At 36.1% G+C, this 14,384-nt stretch overlaps 1 pseudogene; it reads left to right on the plus strand.

The window, feature by feature from the left end:
• Positions 1-14,097, plus strand: part of LOC119522084 — a 28,569-nt pseudogene extending 14,472 nt beyond the window's left edge.
• The last annotated feature ends 287 nt before the right edge of the window (positions 14,098-14,384 follow it).

Here is a 14,384-nt window from a genome sequence, read left to right on the forward strand (position 1 = left end):
TGTTTGCCTGTTTGTTTTTAATTTTTTGATAAACAAAGTTAAAAAATTGAAAAAAAATCAGTAGAAAAATGGAAGTAAAAACTAAATGACAAATAGGGTGGGATGGGGGGATGGTTTGGGTATTCTTTTTTCACTTTTATTTTTTATTCTTATTCTGATTCTTTCTGATGTAAGGAAAATGTTCAGAAATAGACTGTGGTGATGAACGCATAACTATATGATCATACTGTGAACAGTTGATTGTATACCATGGATGACTGTATGGTTTGTGAATATATTTCAATAAAACTGAATTAAAAAAAAATACTATAAAATATCTAATGGATATTTTGCTATCCTTAAGAGAGTGAGAGTCAAAAAAAAAAAGGTGAGAACCACAGTTTTTTGGCATCCTTATTCCTCACATGTGAACGTGTAAGAAATACAGTTAACAAACCTCACGCATCTCATTACGATTGTGAGGTCATAAAACAGACAGGTGTTATTATCCTACTTGTTTTTATAGTTACAGAAGCTGAGGCTCAGAGTTAAAAGGACTCATCTAGGGTCACACACTGGGTCAACTGACTGAAGAGTTTTTGCAAAAATCGATAAAATAATTCTCTGGATAGGTTTAAATTTTCCCCCAGGGACAATATTTCAACTGATACTTATATTTCTTTTCATGAATAGTTTCCTCAGAGAAAAGTTTAATTTATAGGACAGTTCTATTACAAAATATTTCACCCAACTAAATTTGATTTTCCAGATGACTAAGTAGCCATTTACTGCAGGCAAAGATTTTAGATAATATGAAAAGGTCAGGTAAGAGCTGAAATATGTAAATTTTGTGTCACTATTTATTTTATGTCAAGTATTTCTTCATTATGTGAAGAAATTTAGATTTTATTTCTGTCTCATAACATTCAAGCAATATAAGAGTGTTTCATTTTATGTTTATGAAGTAAATAGAAATTCAGGCTTTCTTTACAGAAAGATAGTCATCTTCAAGCATTTATGTAGCACTTTATATTTCTAAAGTGCTTTACAATTTTTATATTACTCTCATACCTTTCAACAACCTTGTGACTTTGTCAACAGTATGAACTCAAAATGGAAATCAGAAAAAATATCTTAGATATAGCAAATTAAATGACTTTACCAGATATATGGCATTTCATATTCCTCATAGCTTCACTGAATTTTAGATTAAAATAATGTGACTTACCTTCTTGTATATACCCTATTTATTATTATGGATTTTAGTGAATTGAATAATGATTACAGTCTGGGAAAAATGAGGAGCAAAATTTTCTTCTCAAATCATAGCCTAAATTACTTATATCAGTATTTTAATTTTTAAAATACATTTTGTTGATACCTGAGGATAAGTTTTCATAAGATACTGCTTTATTTAATTTACAAATTATATTTATTTGTGTAGCTTATTGTATAAATTTCTCTATGAATTATGTAAAAGTTAAATTACTAATGAGTTAAAAATTCCCACCAAATCAATCTACCTACATGTGGTTTTTAGTTAACAAATATGTTTGCTTCCACTGGGCTCATTTATCACTGTTCTCTTCCCCTCAACTCCTATTGGTAGTCATCATTAAAAGAAGAGAAAAAAAAGGTAACTTTAGGAAAAATGAATGAATATATTCCAAACCCTAATAAAATCTTTGCTATGCAGTTACCTCAATAAATAAAGAATAACTTATTTCTGTTCCCCATCATGTACAATAAAATAGGAGAAAATTTTAGACAATTGAGGCAGATTATTTTTTAGGTATCCTGATCAAATAACAAGTCTCTTGTTTTGATTTCCAGATATATATTTACATGATTTGATATTAAAGGCAAGGAGAGTACTAGAGAGAGCATGCACAAGAAGATGAGGGGTGGGGTCTCTTTTGGAAAGGAGAGGTGTAGACAGGTCATTTTCTCCATTCCCACATGCAGGTGTGGGGCTGTCAGCCACAGTAGACTGAAGGCACCCTGGCTGGCAGGGTGGCACCAGGCAATGCTTTGACAGAAGCAGAGCTGGGGCAAAGTGCCCCCTTCAAATCATTTAGAGGCAGCAGATTTCAAATAAGAGGCCAAAGCAGAAGATCATAAATAAATGCCATTCATTCAACAGATATTTATTGAGCATCACTTTATGCCAGGTATTGTACTTGTTTCTAAATCCACATATGTTAATGTTAACTCATTTATAGTCAAGGGAATTATATAAATTTCCCATGATCCCTTACTTTTAACTTAATCTGGTGATGCAACTTTCCCCCAAGAGATTGTCAGGATTAATCCTTTCAAAGCTCACATGCCTATTTACCTTTCTTAGTGTTTTGATAAACCCTGGCCCAGAGACCTTCCTATACTACCTTAACATTCTGTATATACCTTTATCTGATCCAATTTCAACCCCCTTCTTTCTCTCCTGAGTTTTCCCTCTACTTGCTGATATCTCTATCAACAATAAAGACCCCTATATCCTCAAATATATCTCAGCATTTTCCCTTCTGCTCAACATGAAATCCACTCAGTACCTGATGACACTACTTCCTTTGAAGCCCTCTCAAATGAAAGCTGTTTTCTTTTTGACCTCTCACATCCTACACATCATGGGCTCTGACATTGGGCTATGGGTCCTCTTTGCTCTCTATTGTTTCTTTCAGTTTTTCTCTGCTTCTTCTCCAAAGCTCTAGAGCCTTTAACAGCCATTGCTTTCGACTTGACCATTTACCGCCTCTCCTTTTTCATTTCCTGCCTTTCCACCACTATATATTATCAGTATTCTTGGTAACTTTTCCACTTATGGATGATTATTCTAGAACCTTGGTCTCTTGGTTTCTCCATCTTTTCTCCTCCATATCACTTTAGTCACCGTCCTACGGATATCTACACTAATTTCATCAAATATAAAGCCTAAGGTCACATCTGTCTCCAGCTCTCACAGCCACTGCAGTACGTTGGGCTCCATAGAGACAGCACCAGGGTAAGCTGGAGCCCTGCAGGTGCTGGGCGACTCTGTGCCTCACAGATGAAAAATAACTAGACACAGGCAGAGGAGACCTAAGAAGCTGAGAAGCAAAATGTCATCATATGCATTCTTCGCTCAAACTTGCTGGGAGGAGCACAAGAAGAAGCACCCAGATGCTTCAGTCAACTTTTCAGAGGTTTCTAAAAAGTGCTCAGAGAGGTGGAAGACCATATCTGCTAAAGAGAAAGGAAAATTTGAATACGTGGCCAAGGCGGACAAGGCCCGTTATGAAAGAGAAATGAAAACTTGTATCCCTCTTAAACGGGAAACAAAAAGAAGCTCAAGGATCTCAATGCACCCAGAAAATCTCCTTCAGCCTTTCAAGTGTCTTGTTCTGAGTATTGCCCCAAAATCAAAGGAGAACATCTTGGCCTATGCTTTTGTACTGTCTCAAAGATACCGAGAGAGAAGTGGAATAATACTGCTGCAGATGACAAGAGCCTTATGAAAAGAAGGAGAAATACAAAAAGGATATCACTGCATACCAGGCTAAAAGAAAGCCTGATGTGGCAAAAAAAAAAAGAAAAGAAAAAAAAAAAAGAAAAAAAAGGTGGGCAGGGGGGGAGTCGTCAAAGCTGAAAAAAGCAAGAAAAAGGAGGAGGAGGAAGATGAAGATAAAGATGAAGAAGATAATGATGAAAAAGTTGGTTCTAACACAGTTTTCTTCCTTGCCAATAAAGCATTTAGCCCCTCCTCTGTATATAACTCATTCCTTCTAAAGAAAAAAATGAAATGTAAAGCTGTATAAGATTTATTTTTAAATTGTACAGTGTCTTTTTTTTACATTGTTAACACACTACTGAATGTGTCTTTAGATAGCTCTATTCTGGTGGTCTCTTCAATTGTCAGTAACATTGCCTGGTATGGTATGGGTGTTGTAAGTTGGCATGGAAATTTAAAGCAGGTTTTTGTTGGTGCACAGCACAGATAAATTATATATGGTGATGGTAGTTTTTTCATCTTCAGTTGTCTCTGATGCAGCTTATCTGAAATAACTGTCATTCTGTTAACTGAATACCACTCTGTAATTGCAGAAAAAAAAAAGTTGAAGCTGTTTTGTTAACATTCTGAATGCTTCTAAGTAAATATAATTTTCTTAATTAAAAAAAGGGAAAAAAAAAAAACCCTAAGCTTCCACTCTCCTCCTTTCTTACCAGTACCTCCTAACCTACTAGCTCATATACTTTGGTATAACCTCTATCATGTTTCTTTGACTTCATAGAGGCCTCAAACACATTGAGTTATCACTTTCCTATATTCAATAATCAGCTTTATGTTCTCTTTTCCCCCTTATAAGTTTAGAATATATGGCTTATTTTATTCTCCCTACAATGCCTTTGATTCTCCATTTATTGAATATGAATGGCAAAATTTCAGCCTTTGCTAAACATAACTTCCTACCTCCTTTATGCCTGAGTCCAAGAAGCTGAATGTTTCTAGCAAGAAACATACATAGCTGTTGACTGTCTCACTTGAATTTAAATGGCCAAATACCTCAAATAGTCACTCACAGCTTCCAGGTAATCTGATCGCATTCTCCTATTACATTCATTTCCCCATTGCCCAAAAGAAGTCCCCATCTTCTCCTTTCTCCTCTTCACTCTTCCACTGCATCCCCCACTCTCAGGTAAAGACTGAGAAAATGGATGTAAACACATAAGACTTCTATAATTTTCTCATTTTCCAAAGAACCAAAGAACCAGCCCACCCATATCTATTCACAAACTCACTGTCTTTCCTTCTCAAACTGTGCATCAGTTGTCCTTGTTCCTATCAAACACCAAACCGCTTCCTTCTTCTCAGTTTCTTCTCCTGGTCCCCTTTCTGCTGGTCTTCTTCAGGTCTTCCCTTCTGTAACTATTCCTGCACTCTCAATTATTTGTCCTTTTCTGCTAGATCATTCCTCTCAGCATTCAAACATTCTCTAAAATATCCTGTCTAAAACAACAAAAAGAAAGAACTCTCAGCAGACCCAACATATGACTTTAGTAATCCATCATCCCTGCCATATCTCAGATCTTATTTACAGCCATATGTATTGTTCAAGGGTAGTTGAGTCCTTTTTCTCCATAGTCTAACCTCTCAGTCTTCCCTCAAACTCACTTCAGTTAGGTTTCTGTCCCAACCAATCAACTAGAATTTCTCCAATGTAAGTTAGCCACGATATGCATGTTTCCAAATCTAGTGGTCACCGTGCCAAATAGCTTCCATTTGATCACCCTCCAGATTCTGTCCCCACTGTTTCCAGCCTGCTCTGTGTTCTGGGAGGCTAACCTGTGGGGATTATAAACTGATTTCTTGCCTTCTGGTCTCCAGTTAGGTTCACGCAATTGGGAACACCAGCAGAAAATCAGAGGACAGAATAAGAGTTAGATGGGGATATTTAATTCTCAAGCTTCCCCTTTGCAGAGTTCTGTGAGCTAACTGTGTTTTTTGACCATTGTTCACTGCTTCTCTTAAAGTAGTCCTCTCTATATGAAACTACTCCCAGGTTAATAGAATCATTTATCCTCTGGTTGCTTTGGCCTAACGATGGTTAAGAAAACTTTTGCTGTTACTATTGCTTGTGGTATCCTGGCACACACCTTTAAAAAGAGTCCTTTAATTAAACCCTCTCGATTTACTCTAATTTGCATTTGCCATCTGTTTTCTGCTGGGACCCTAACTAATACAGTCACTTCTCTAGTCTTTTCTCCCTTGACATCTTGACAATATTTGATCATTATTCTCTCTTGTAACCTTTTTTTCTCCTGGCTATTGTGACTCCAGACTTTCCTTGTTTTCCTCCTAATTCACTGATGTTGTCTTAGTCACCTCTATTGGGTCCTCCTTCTCTTCTGTTCAACTTTAAATTTTGAAGTTTATTATGGTTCATTCTTGACCCTAAGTCTTCTCTTAGTAAAAAGTTTGCCTAGGTGATCTCATCCAGACTTGTAACTTTTAATAACATCTGTATGTTAATGATATTCTCTCTCTAGCCCTAACCTCTTCCTGAAATGCAGATCCTGAATATATATTAAAGCATTCACCATGTGATTTCTCCACATGGTTTTCTGATAGACATCTCAAAATAAATAAACAGAACCTTGTCAAAACTTCTCATTCTCCAGTTTTCTTGATCTTAGTAAACACACCACCATGATCCCAGCTCCTAAAATCAAATACCTAAGAGTTAATCTTGATTTCTTTCTTTCACTCATCTCCCATATTGGTTCTAACAGCATATGCTGAATCTATACACTTCTCTCTGTACTTGCCACTAACCACTCTAGTCAAAGTCATGATCAAATCTCATCTGGACTACTGTAATAACCTTCTAACTGCTCATGCACTTTCAAAATAGATTCTATAAATAACAGCCTTAATTATCTTTTATAAATAGAGGTCAAATTAAGTCACTCCCCTGTTAAAATATCATTTCATCACATTTACAATAAAACTGAAACTCTATATCCTTGTTTATAAAGTACTACACGACAAAGTATTCTAATTGCTACATGAGAAAGTGTTCCGTCTTTATCTCCTATCATATCTTGTTCCACTCTTCCTCTCTCCCAACATGTTCTACCCAACCTGGCCTTCTCTTTATTCCTTAAACATGCTAAGATCATCTCCATCTCCAGGCCTTCACATTAAGAATGCCTTGTAGAGGAAATGCTTTTCTTCTAATTTTTACATTGACTCTCTCCCTCTTATCAGTGGGTTTCAAATGAAATATTAGCTTCTAAGAAGATGTCTCTAATCATGCAATCAAGAGTAATTATACAGCCACATTCAATCACATTAACCTATCATAATTTTCATTATAGAATTCATGCCTTTAAAATGTTTACTATTTGTTATATTGTTTTCCTTTAAAAAAAAATTTCTTGTTTTTCTCCTGGAGAACGAGAGCTTCCTAAGAGGAAGGATCTCTTCTGACCTCTTCCCCACAGTATCCAAGTGGCTAAACTCTGCCTGGAACAAACCAGATGCTTAATAATTATTTTTTAATAAATTAACAAATTAATGAGACTTGAAATATTTGTATTTCATTATAAGAAAACATACATTTCATTAGCAGCACCCCCACCCAGGTATCCTACAACAACATTTTAAAGGTGCTAGAATTAAAAATTGGCAACTGACCTAGGTCATCTCTGCCCTTGGTAACAAAGAGCTGGCCCAATAGGAAAATTGTCCTATTTATAATGTCTTTGTCCAATTTGCTTTTATAAAAACAAAACTCTGTTTATTCATTCATTCTTCATGCAAACATAATTTGCTGTAAAGTTAAGGGAAGCCTCACAGGCACTGTTCTCACAGGCCTGTTCTTCCTTGCAAGTAATCCTTGGTCTTACATTACTTACCTTTCTTATGGTCTCTATGACTTCCATATCAATTGCATCACCATCAAACCTGGAAGATTAGTGCATAAACTCTAAGAAATTCAAATCTATTAACTACATCTACCACATCATGGATAGAGTGATGCATTCTTGGTGCAAAGAAAATAGCCATATTTGATACCATTAACTTAATTTTTTTCTTAACAATACCAGGCTAGCCATTAAGGTTTTTGAAATTTCAGAGTTATTATATTTGGAAAGCAAGCTCAGAAGTGGGAAGTGGTAGATGGAAGCTCATTTGATCCAAATCATATAATCAAGCAAGCTTCCACATTTGAAATTGTAATATTATCTTCAAATGATTGGTGCAAGGTAATAATATATTTGTGTATGTATTAAAAGTGTTCACTTAGTGAATGTACACATTATAATATGTTAAAATGTTGTAAAAGTCTTCCAGAATTTCTGTCATTTCTAATATACTAAGCATGGGAGACTGAATTGTTGGTACTGATTCCTCACTCCCTTGTATATTATACTTCTGCATGCTTGACATAGCTTCCTGGTGAGCAGGTATTTCCCCACACCTTGTCTTTGGGTTTGGTCATGTGACTTTCTTTGACCAATGCAGTGTTACTGGTGGTGAGCAGAAACTGGAAATATGTTTGTGCAATTGGACTTCCCTTGTTCTTCAACCATTGCCAAAAGGCGATTAAATCCTGGGTGGGCACTGACCCTGCAGTCTGAGCTCCTTAATGAGACACAGGGACAGACTCATATGTCCACAGACTCACATGCCTGCAGTCTGAAGCAGAGCTGCTATCCTAATCTGCAATATGAAGCAGAGTCATCCTAGCTGCCCCACAGACCTATCAGCAATAAATGCCTCCTTTTTTGTATGTGTCCCTGACTGGTACTTACATAGATGATTGATAGATCAGGATTCTCAAAAGATGGAAGAAGCCCTGGTCCTCCAGTTCACTAAGATGCCTGTGCTCAGCCATCTTCCGGGCAGCAACCAACCCCTGAATACCAGGTCAGGATGGTCTCAGGTGTCCCACATCTCACTGGCCCAGAGCCTCAGGCTTTTCAGATTTAAACCTGGATACAGCTTTTGAGTACTTTTGCCTTCACTCCACATCCAAACAATCATTTATTCCTGGTGATTCTTCTTTACAGGACTTCTTTAAATCAACACATAAATTTTCAAAGGTAAGTTAGGAGCCTCCATTGAGGAGTTTCTTGCATCTTTCAACTTTGTATTTTTTTCCTTTCTTTATTAGAAAAGTTTTGTGTTTACAGAACAATCATGTATAAAATACAGGATTCCTATATACCACTCTTCTGGTTTGCTAAAGCTGCTAAAATACAATATACTAGAAATGGACTGGCTTTTACAATGGGGGTTTATTCGGTTATAAACTTAAAGTTCTAAGGCTATAAAAGTTCCAAAGTAAGGCATCAACAAGAGGATATCTTCACCGAAGAAAGGCCAATGGCATCTGGAACAACTCTGTCAACCGGGAAGGCACGTGGCTGGCATCTGCTTGTCCTTTGCTCCTGGGTTGCATTGCTTTCAGCTTCTGATTCCAGTGGCTTGCTCTTTAAGCAACTGTGGGTTCTCACTTAGCTTCTCTGGGGAAAACTCTGGACTTCATCTCTCAGCTTAGCATCTCCAAATGTCTTTCTGTCTTCATCTCCAAGCATCTGTGTCTGTGTAGGCTCTGGGCTCTCTCTCTCTCTCTCTCTCCCCGAGCTCTCTTAAGGACTCCAGTAAACTAATTAAGACCCACCTTGAATGGCTGGAGCCACATCTTCATGGAAACAACCTAACCAAAAGATCCCACCCACAAGAGTGGATTAAGAGAACATAGTCTTTCATGGGGTACATAACATTCAAACCAGAACAACCACCCTATTGTTAACAACTTGCATTGGTATGGAACATTGGTTACAATTGATGAAAGCACATATCTAAAATTATACTATTATTTATAATTCATGGTTTAACTTAGTGTTCACTTTTTGTGTACTGTGGTTCCATGGATTATTTTTTTAATTTTTATTGTTACCATATATACAACCTAACATTTCCCCTTTTAACCATATTTAGATTTTGGTAATGGAGTGTGGTGATGATAGCACACTGTGACTATAATTAGCACTGAAATATATATCAGACTTTGTCTTTTTTTTACATGCATACTCAAGTTTCTTTCACTTAAAGCAATCTGATTGCATGCCCGGCACTCTAGATCATAGTTCTTGCTTCTTTTCTGTTCCCACCCAAAACCCCTCATTTTAAACATATTCCTCTCCTTAAATGCTTGGATTAAAGCTCAGCTCTTTCAGAACAAAGCCGTATTACTCTAATTATTTTTGTATCTCAGGCAGTAAATCAAGAAACATTTAGTCTGTGCCTACTATGTGAAGGAATTTATGCTAGTTGCATGGAGACAAGATATATGAAAATAGTTTTTGCCCTTAAGTGGCAAAGACAAATTGCAGTTAATAATTATAGAATAAGGTAGTGTACAGCACAAGTACAAGGTACTACATGAATGGGATAACTTGTCTATATGGATGATGTTCCATCCACTTCCAAGATCATTTCTCCAGCCATGTTGCTATTTAGTGTGTAGTGTAGAGCAGGGAATCATTTAAATGTAGACGGCTGCTCTTTCCAACCATCTGGAATTTTGGCAATCCTGAAACTGAGAAAAAAACACAAAGACACTTTTTAAAAATTATTTCTACCCTGAGAAACACAGCTTGACTCAAAAAACAAGAAAGAAATCTTCATGCACAAATAAGTAACAGATACTTCTAGGAACTTTAAATTTTTGGCATCTAGTCTCTATTTAGTAAAATGGAGATAATGAAATTCACTATCTGCATAGCAGGTTTTAAAATCAATTTAATGTTTATAAAGTAATTTAATCAAAAATATTGGTCCATTAGTGCTGTAAAGAATTACTAGTTAAATGCTTTGATTACAGATTTATATTAAACATTCTTTATAGTCAAAATAATCATTCTTCCAGTGAGTCTTATAATTAAAGAGTGAGCCTTTCATTTATGAATACTATGCTCTATGGTGAGTAGGCAGAGTTCCAAAATAAATCCCATCATTCTTTTTTCTTCTTGTTGTTTTACACAATCATTTAACTTTCTCCAACATTTGTATGCATAACTAAGAAGCCCAACAAGCCAGAACAGATTTTAAGACCTTACTGCCCCTTCAACTGAGAAGTCAATGTTTGACACTGTTTCCTTAAGGAAATAATCAACAGATTTGCAAAACAACAGAAGGCATCAAGTTTCACTGCTGGTCTCTGAATTACAATATTAAATTATGTGTTAAAAAGGTATTAGGCTCACAGTCTTCTGGAATAACCATCATCATTACATCATATTGCTTTCCATTTGAATTAGCATATAAATGAGCAAAGATAGCCAACCACATAGCAGAAATTAGATTTGCCATCTTAAGCATTTAGCTGCCTTGGAAGCAGATTGTGTAAAATGCAAACTGGTGTGCTTAGATGCTGATATTTGCTTGGTTGGGAATTTAGAATTCTGGAGTTAAGTCTTAGGATAGCAGTGATACACAAAGCAATTATATAATTTTTCCCAGTAGATCCTTTGGAACCATATGCAAGAGATGACAGAGAAATAAGTTGTAGAAAGGGTGGGCATTCTAGGACCAGAGGACAAATGCACAGGGGTCTGAAAAAGCATGGTACATTAAAGTAATAGTAATTAGCTAGGCTTGCTGCCAGTTATGAACATATGAAGAGGAAAATCATGGCAACAAGAATTCTTGGTGAGATGTTCTTCAGACAGTGGGAACTATTGTTAATATTCAGTCATAGGAGTCAATAGATCAAATGTGCATTATCAAGAATATCAGCAGCAGTGAGCAGAAGAGGGGTAGGGAATAAGGAAATAGAGGTGATTTAGGAATCCAGAGCAATAGTCTTAGAGAGAGATTTAAGCTTAAACCAACATACTAATAGCTGAGATGAAGAGGGAGGATCCATTCACAAAACATGTTATGAAGTTAGAATCTATAGGACTTGGCAGTGAATGACATGTGGAAGTAGAATGAGTAAGAAGGTAAATTCAGGATAGATGCCTGGGTTTCCAGCTTAAAAACATGGGTGAGTCTGTGGTAGTCACTGAACTAGGCACCAAAAGAGAAGCAGGCTAGTTTGAGACATGTCCTTTCTGACTTGCCTAGAGGACATCCAGATGACAATGTCCTAGGAGTAGTTCTCCCACAGAGGCTCTGCTCTTCAAAGTGTTGCCATCATCTAAGATTGTGCAAAATGAGGGTGAAATAGGTAAAGAGGAGGATCTTTAGGTCTACCATCATTCAAGAAAGAGCCAAAGAAAGAGAGTCCACAAAGTTGACTTAGAAGGAATCATTGGACAAGTGTGGGGATGATGGGTGTGAACTGTTAATTCAAAAGCTGAGGGAGGTTTTCCAGAGGAAGAAAAGAGCGTTACTGATGAAGGCCACAGAATTTAAGTAAAGTGAGGACAGAAGTGATTCACTAGATTAATTAATTAAGAGGTCATTGAGGCACTTTGTCAGAGATGCTTTAATGGACATGCCTGATTTCAGAGGGTCAAAACAGAGAGAGAGAGAGAGAGAGGAAAAAGATTGTAGCTTTCTCATTAAACTGGCTTTAAAGGGAAGAACAAGATATAAGAGATAGTTTGTTAGAAGGTGATTCAAAATTGATGAGTCTTTTTTTTTCTTTCCTTCTTTCCATTTGTGAGAAATCTTGAATATGTTTCTAAACTGTGAGAAAGAAATTAGGAGGCAAGAAGTTAAAAATATGGGGGTAGCAGGATAGAAAACAGTAACAGAGGAAATCCCTTGAAAAATTAGGAGATCATTAAAAAGTCAAATATAGTTCTTTTTAAAAAAGTTTTTAAACTACTGAACAACACAAAAAACTACAAGTAGCCAAATTATTTAAAAATCTTTAAAGTTGAAATAGTGTGTTCCCATTTCTAGACCTTCAATTCTCCAGATTCAATCTCCAAACCCAAACCAAATCCCACAAACCTACCATCCCCTCACACATACTGTAAACAGTTTGTTATATACATATTGGGGACTGAATCATGCTCCCAAAAAAAGGCATGTTCATGTCCCAACCCCTGGTCCTGTGGGTATGAACCCATTTGTAAGCAGGGCCTTTGAAGATGTTATTAGTTAAAATGAGCCCAAAATGAATGAGGGTGAGCCTTAATGTCAAAAGGCTGAAGACCGTATAAGCAAAGGAAAGTGGACACATAGAAGAATCTATAAGGAACTATAAAAGCTGGAAGTCAATGGAACCTGGAAAAGAAAAGAGAAGAAACTGCTATGTGCCTTGCCTTATGTTGGAAAAGACGGGGACCAAGGATAACCAGAAGGCAGCCCCAGAATGCCATATTCTTTGGGGAGAAAGTATTGTCTCGCTGACACTTTGATTTTGGAATTCCAGTCTCAAAATCATGAGCCAATAAATCCCCACTGTTTAAGCCAACCCATTATATGATATTTGCTTTAACAGCTGAGAAACTAAAACAATATTCACTGATTTATTTTGTATGGTTTGATAGCACACATGCTCACATACTGCATATAACATATGTACATTTTGTTTTTACAAAAATTTTCAAAATGAATCATTATATTTACATAATTGTTTTCAATTTACACTAAAAATCATATCATTGATAACTTCCCAGGTGAGTATGCATATATATCATTTTTAATTACGGCTGCTTTTTATTTTATTGCCCATTCCCACAATAATGAACACTTAGCTTGTTTCCAGTTTTTTTGCTATAGAAGCAGAGCTCCAGGAAGGGTTTCTTCTTTCTTTAAAAAAAGATGAAAGAATGGATGCTGAAACACATATATTTTTAAGTTTGAATTTGGGAATGTGATTAAAGATAGCTTGTTACTAGTTAGTTGTGAGGGGGGACCAATGTCAAATAAAATATCTGTTAATGTTACTAACAATTTATGTATACCCATACTTTTTTCTTTGACAGTGTGCTGTGGCTTTTTATTTTCTTTCAACATTTTGTTGAAATAAACTATGTATCCAGTTGATGACTTTTCTGCAATTGAATATGCCTTGTAACCAGCATCAAGATCAAGAAATTGAAGATTACCAGAAACCCAGAATCATCTGGGTTCTCCTTTCCAATCAGTACTTATCACAAAGGTAACCACTGTATTAATTTCTACTATGGATTATTTTGTCTGTTTTTGAACTCTATGTAAGATTGAGTCATACAGGAGGTAGTCTTTCCTATATGGCGTCTTCTTCTTCTCAGCATTTTGAGTGTGAGATTCATCCATACTGTTGAATATTGCTATCATTCATTCATACTCATCATTGCATGGCATTCCATTGTGTAAATATACAATTGATTTATCCATTCTATTGTTGATAATTTGGATTATTTCTAGCTTTTGACAAATATAAACAGTGCTGCTATGAACATTCTCAAAATGTCTTTTTTGATCCATCTATATTTGCCTTTCCATTGAGGATATAACTAGAGTGAAATTGCTGATTACACTGTGTTTTTAAGTCATTTTTGCATTGGTGTATAAACCTTTAGGCTGAAAAGATGCATGAGGACCACTTTGCATTAATCCAAAGCTCTTTACAAGCAGCAATACAGAGTTTGGAGAGAGATGATGTGACAGGATGGTTAAATTCTTAAAATCTCAGTCAGACTGGTTAGATTCAAACATTCTTTCTGTACTTTGCAGTTGCAAACAGAGATGTTATACACTCTCACTGAGCCTCAACTCCATCATCTATAAAATGGAGATAACAGATATATTTCTTATTTAAAATATGTGTCTGACAAATATTTAGTGATCAATAAATGCCAGGTACTTTTATTACAGCTGTTTTTACTAATGCAAGTATAACTTGGCCCTTTCAGTCTTTCTTTGCTGTCTGAGGATCTCTCAGTCTTTGCTGATGACTGTCTTTCTTTAACAA

This window comes from Choloepus didactylus, chromosome 1 (genome assembly GCF_015220235.1).
Source record: "Choloepus didactylus isolate mChoDid1 chromosome 1, mChoDid1.pri, whole genome shotgun sequence".
NCBI classification, from domain to species: Eukaryota; Metazoa; Chordata; class Mammalia; order Pilosa; family Megalonychidae; genus Choloepus; species Choloepus didactylus.